This window comes from Pundamilia nyererei, unplaced genomic scaffold (genome assembly GCF_000239375.1).
Source record: "Pundamilia nyererei isolate P.nyererei 1_Seehausen unplaced genomic scaffold, PunNye1.0 scaffold00217, whole genome shotgun sequence".
NCBI lineage: Eukaryota > Metazoa > Chordata > Actinopteri > Cichliformes > Cichlidae > Pundamilia > Pundamilia nyererei.
In genome coordinates this window covers 619,367-626,572 of record NW_005187618.1, presented here as the reverse complement: position 1 = coordinate 626,572, position 7,206 = coordinate 619,367, and positions in this window count along the sequence as shown.

The following is a 7,206-nucleotide window of genomic DNA, read 5'->3' as shown; positions in this document are numbered from 1 at the left end:
TAAAGACTTGAGACTTACTTGAGACTTGCAAAACAATGACTTGGTCCCACCTCTGGCTGTTTCTGAGTCACACTGTTTATATGGCAATGCAGCTGTGGCACTACCTGCACACACCAGGGTGCTATTTAGACATTGATAGGGTAAGCTCTTGGAAATGGTCCAGCTCTGTTTCAGAATGTGGGTTAAGGTCTAAAGGCGGTGCATAGCTGCAGGACTACATTTATGTGCAAACAGGGTCAGCACTGCAATTTGAAAAAACATCTCCACTGCTTCCAACTAGGTCAGAATACCAGGTCAGAACAATTTCATTTGTTAGAGAGGGAGACCAAAAAAAAAAGGTTAGAGGTGGAAAAAGTCTTTCATCTGCCAACGGGTCCAGATGGTTAGTATGTCACAACAAGCGAGGTTCGAAACAGGAAATGTGTCACGTTGCCAGAGGCCTTATTTCACCACATTTTCATTCAGTGTGTTTATTGAAGCTGTCATACAGTTAACTTGCCTTTACTGTAGGTAGGAGGATACACAACCAGCAACTGATGTAGAACTGCTGCAGGAATCAGACCTGTGAACTTCTGGAGCCCGCCTCACTGTCAGGCCACACAGCTCCCTCTGGAGAAGCGTTCTTTGATCGCCGCCGCAATTTCGCAACCGAACGGAGCTCTAAGTTGAAAGTGTGTCAGAGCCAAATGATTTTTGCTCATTTCTGGATTCCTTTGCTTCTCATTACTCAGTACTCTGTAGCCAAATGTATTCATGACATGCATTATGGAGGAGTGGTTGTAACTGAGCGCTGAATATTAATTCTACCCTTTTCCCCCCTACATCATTTCCAAAATCACATCCCATCCTCCTTTACAGGCTTAGCACATTAGGCAGATATTTGCATTACGCCATTTAGAGTGCATCTTTAATATGATTTGTCATAAACTGCAGCGTTTGAGACGCACCCCCTGAGCACAAAAAGTGCTAACACTCAGATGCGTTATGAGGCCTGATAGGCAAAATATAGGCCACTTCTAAATTTGGTGGAATTCTGGGTAGAGTCTCTGCCTCTAGTAACAAAATACAAATCTCACTGGGCTCCCTGTGGGCAGAAGCAGGAACCATTTTACCAAAGACAGAGAGAGGATTCTCACTAGAATTTCAAACAAGTGCGCCTGCAAGACTTCATATTATCATAAACTACTGTAAGCAGGCAGCTGCAATTAAGCCTTTCAAACCTGGCCCAGTTTGTTGTGAGGAGCCATGCTGTAAGTCTGTAGCACACATGCCTGTCTGTGGCTGGCACATTGCTTTTGGCTCCTTGTCTGCCTCCGTTTTATTTATGTTTTCCAGCTGGAGCTGCCACACAAAGAGAGGGAATGCCACCATCAGTCAGTCACAGCCGGCTAGCCCATAAAAAGCAAACCCCATAGCCACCAGAGTGGCTGTGGCTGGGAGCACAGTGAAAGAAAAACCAGCCGGTGCTCGTAGTCATATTTTTTCCTTAAAACAAGCAACTGTTGTAACTGTCATGCACTATGGCTGAAAAGGTAAAATGTGACCAAGTGATGTATTTGGGGTTATTTGTACTGCACAAAAATGCAAAAATACTGTATGACAGATAAGTAAGGTTAATAACATTCAGGGATGAAAAGAACCTTTAAAAATAAAGACTTGTTGAAATAGTGAACTGGACCTCGCTGTCAGAGTCAAAAACAAGAAGCACTCAGTGAATGGAAACCTCACTGTTTATTTTTAAGGAATTAATATTTGTATTTTCTATATATTAATTTTTGTTAGCTTTTTGTTTCCTTTAAGAAGTTTGCAGTGCAGAAAAAATAAGCAAACATTTATACTTTTTTTTGTTTGGGAGTATATTGGACTATAAATATGTTACATTCATCAAAATCCTTTTTAAATGTTTAGTAATAAATAGCAAGTGAAAAAGTTTTTGAATTCTATTCTGATTTCCAAACAAACAATAAATAATAAAGATAGTTTTAAAAAGCTCCATATGGCATTATTATCACTTTGACTTTCAGATCAATCTATTGACTTTGATGGAGGGGTCAGAGGTCAAATGTGACATGATAAATCTTTATACTTTTTGCATATTGACAACATACAGCACATTTCATAGTGCATAGTAGTGTTTAAGTTAAAAGGCTTTTTGTCAGTTGTCGACCAACAAATCACTGAGTCGACCTTGAAGGCCTTGGTGGATGTAGGCCAAATTTAAAGGGATAGTTAACATGACTCCACTCTACATACCTACAAAGTTTTATCAGAATTCATTCAAAGGTTTTCGAGCTATTGTGTTTACAGACTAAAAGAACACTATGCATGCAAACGCTGGTGGGGGTCATGATGATCATTCACAGATGAAACAAATATTTTGATTACTTTTTTAAAAGGAATATGCCGAGATCTGGAACATATGAGAAAGAGACTGAACAGCCTGTTCTTGCAGTCAGTCGCTTGGTTTAGGAGACAGTGGCAAAACCAAAGATCTTACACAGAGAAGGAGAAAATAGCTAAAGCCACACGTGTCCGGAATGGAAAGGATTGTATGATGGTGAATATCTAAGAACAGCGGTGTGGAACTGGAAACAGGATGCTTTGAGGAATATATGCTGTATTTTCTCCAGCTTACTGGGCTTACTGGGCTTTACCTCATCACAGGTGATAACCCTAGCCCTCCCAGAATATGTATTTATTTCTGCTTTTCTTTCTCTTTTTTTAAAGAAAATTGTTCTCCAAATCTGTGTGTCTTCTATTTGCCAACAATTGTTTTCCAATTTCTGAAAAAGAAATCATCTTTTTTTTTTATCTGCAAAAAAAAGAGTCAGGATTGAGTTCATGTCATCATCACGGAGGATGGGTTAGACCTCAGGAGGTTGAATGTTCTGCAGGTAATCCTCAGATGTCTTTTAGATTTTATTTCTAGTACATAAATGACGGACAAACACTATAAAAGGAAGCTTTGGTCATAAACTTGAACTTTTGGTTCATCATTTTGTGATACGAGAGCAAAAGGTAAGCTGTTATTACTTGGTGTGAAAAACGTCTGGAAAAAAATTCTATTATGTGAAAATAAGGTCGTAAACCTTAGAATAGAAGGCTAAGGACCTTATCAGTGTCCAGATGTAATGAGATGTTAGGACATCCCAGGCTATTTAAATATGCCCTGTATGCCAGAGTGATGTCACATGTCATTAACTTCCTCACATCCAGCAGGTCATTAGGGAACCAACCGAGAGTAGGAGTTAGGGTTGGGCTTTGTCTTAGCATGCTAAATAAGCACATTTTATGGACAATTTAAAAAAAAGGCATGGACATAAACTTAACCCATATCCCATCCCTAATTCTCTACGCGACTCTGGTGGGTGTTAACCCTCTCAAGGCAAGCGTTGCAGATTTGCAACAGTTAAAAGCTAACAACCTGATTACCCCACATACATATTTTATGAGGTTTTTTTTTACTCAGAAGTACCACTGCAAGTATTCTTTTGTGCATTAGCAACAAAAACTTAATTTGAGCCTGAGAGGGTTAAGAGTTTATATGTAGTGACTGAAAAGATATCTGAAGCATTAAAAAGGGGGAAAGTTATTCAGTGACTTTTAAAATGCTGGTTTGCTGTTTCATTACATTTTATATGCAATTTTAAAAACAGGTACAATATACTTTACCTGTTAGCTTACATACTGATTATACTGAATAGCAATATACTCCAAGTTTCAACTGTCAGCCCAGATACCAGACGTGGATGTCCTAACTCCAAATGGAACAGTCTCATAAGCGTTTACATTGCTGTGGAAAAGTATTTGCTCCTTTTCTAATTGCTTGTTCTTTTGTTGATATATATTGATCACATAGTGTGATAAATATGCAAAAGAATTGGAGATTAAACAAGATGCAAAAACCTTTTCACAGCCCTGTAATTCAAGCATCTGTTTCGAATGACCGAAACAGATGCTTTCAGGCCTCTGACTACTTTTTAGAATAGCTTGACCATTTCTGTGGTCAACTCTGTTTTTATTTTTTCTACTAAGTAAATTTTAACAGTCAACATTGGGATTTTAGGCTTCACTTTAATTTGGGCTGCACCTTTCATATTTTTTGTAGTACTTTTTGTGCATTGTCCTCCATGTTGAATTCGATTTTTAAATATTCTTATAGTTTTAATAGTGATTTTGCAGGCTTTTTCAATATTACTGGGTGTATAGTTCTCTGTGTGCACGGTGCTGATGACCCATGGACCTTGCCTGAAGAATGCCAGAGGATCAGCATGTGAAGGACTCGCTGTCTGTCTCTACTCGTTTTTGAAGTTGACCTGCCAGCTGGCAACTGTAGTTGTAGTTTTGCTCTGGAAATCTGCCTCGAGCTGAAGGAACTGCAGCACATGGAGGGCTGGTTCATGTACCACTACACCGATCTCACAGAGGCCACAGAGCAGAACAAGGACTACTGTCAATGGCAGCAATAGCACAGTATTTCCTACAGAATGTAAACCTGCAGGAAGCACTGCACTGTTGCTAACGAAAACTAAAAGCTCAGCATTCTTGTAGTTGCACATTTGGCCTTCATCAATATATAATATAACTTGCTTGTTGCCTATCACTGCTTTGTAGGGGTTTGTAACAACTGGTCACCAGAGGACAGCAGATTAGATTTCATCGGTAACCATATGCCAGTGTATCTCTCTGGATGTTCTTTCTGGGGTTCCTTATATTGATAATATTGAGATTAAAGAAGGAAAAGTGTGAAACTGCTTTCATTTCTTCAGGGCCTGTGGCTCATTCGACCGCTCATTCTGTTGCTCTATTCCCTTTGTTCGTGGGGCTTATTTAGCACATACATGGTGTTTTAGCACAGCAACAAGAAGCTGCAGACTGGCCATCATGGGCACATTCACTAACACAGCAGCGCAAAAGCCCAACCTGGTTCAGTGACTTCTAATTTCTCATGTGTTTCTTTCTACTTTATTTCTCCACGTTAATTCATTTGTTTCCTCTCTGAGAAGACGAAGTGTTTGTTGTGTGATTCAGCTGCAGAGGTTACAGCATGTTCATGCTGGACTGCAACCTGCTGTATCTGTTTAACCGGAAAAAATGACAGCATCTGTTACATCACACTCTGACAAGATATTGCTGCCAAAACCCCCGCCGGCATCGACAGCCCTAAATTATCTCCTCAGAATTAAACATAATGTTATACTTTGAATTTGGATGTTCTCACTCAGTCAGGGGTAAACCTGACGCAACTGCTGGCACAGCTTCAGAGCAAAGGCGCTGCTTTTATTAAAATGTAATGCATGGTTACAATGAAAAGCCTTCACGAGGTAAAGATTCATAAATGTTTAATGAAAGAATTTTACTGCACATTATACACAAGAGTAATCTAATGAAATAATAATAATGATAATAGGCAACCAGATCACAGGGGAACCTTAAGTTAGATTGACTGGGTGATATTATTAGGGTTTTAATAAAAAGATGAAGACAGACACACATGCATGCACACGCACGCATCAGCTAAAAAAAAAAGCCAACAGGCCAGGCAGAGGAAGCTTGGGGACGGGGAAGACAGCAGTGGAGATGACAGATCCTGACAGGTGAAATATGAGTTCCACTGATGCAGTGAGCAGGGGAATAAGCCACCGGGGGTTCTCTGGCACACATCTAAACTCACCCTTACAAATCCCATTCTTTCTTTCGCTCAGAGCTCTCATACGCTGCCGCGAAGTCTCAAATATAGAGGAACATTGAGTCATTCTTCTTTCATAAATAGATCATCGCATACCTACAGACATCACCTGCTCTCAAGTGGAGGGGAGGGTTGGTTCTTGATAAGGTCACGCAGTAGTCAGAGGAACAAGCTCCTGGGACAAAAATGGAGCTTACTAACCCCCTCCAATCCCATGCAATCTAAAACAAATGTAAAATAAATAAAACCTTGAAGAATATCTAAAATAAATATGTAATGTTTTTGAACATTATACATTTACATGAGCAGTTTTGCATACGTTATCATGGAAGCATAGTTTAAAGTTTTGTCCTGGCAGAGAATAGCGTTGACGTAAGCTTTGTACAAAAATCACAGCTGGTGGTCGCCGCCTACCTGCTCATGAAACCACTTGTGAATTGTCCAATTATTTTGGGTTCTTTGATAACAGGGAACCATGTACACAAATAATAAACCCATTGAATTAAAGCTGAAAGTCTGCACTTCAGTCTCATCTTGGCTGTATGATTTAAAATCCACTGTGATTGTGTGCAGTTAGCAAAATAACAAAACTGTATCATTATGCAACAATTTATAGACCTAACTATTTAATATGGGTCCTCTTAAACAATATTCTTTCTTCTAGTAATTACAACCATTAACAACCAAATCACTTTCCTACTTACATTATAGTGCTAATGTAATTGCTCACTGTTCACTGAAAAGTCATCTTTTTTATTTTCATGTCCCTGAAAATAATGTCAAATTTATGTACTATAACAGAATGATCATGAGGTGGTTCAGATAAATGTTAAGTGTACAAGGCTGATGATCATTACATGTAAGCAACAAGTGCCTTAACCTAAGCCTAAGGTCAGGGAAAGGCAATAGTTTTGGTTAAATATCATTAAAAGTGCAATAAAATCACATCAATCTTATTCTGTTAAAATTTCCATCCTGTTACAGTAAACTCCAAGCTGTACCGAAAGCTAACTCTAACCAAGTCCTGCCTCTCTACAGCATTACTAACAGTACTGTTCAATTCGCTATTTAGTACAGATAGTGTTGATGTGTAGCCAAATATTTGGTGAACACTACAAGGTGTCATCATAAAGTTTTGTTTATTGAAACATTAAAATCAAAAACCTTACCAGATTAAATCCACAGTTCAAAGCCATCTTCCCAGACTTACAGCACATCTGCTACTTTTAGTTTAAACTGACCAAAGCCATTCTGAGCTTTTTAAAACTTTTTTTTAGATAATAAGGATTAAAGTTCTGCACCATGAATTTTCCTCCCAGACTACTGTCACTGTGGAGTACATTAGCAGTGTGCTACAGTATACCAGCACAGTTCATTAAAACAAGTAATTCCTCGGACCACCTGACAGATTTGGCTCTCTGCAATTTAGTCCACTTCCCCAAAATGAAGATAACGTAGAACTATCACTGGAAGAGATCCAGCACAAATCGCTGAAGCACAAGTACAAAACTGGATTT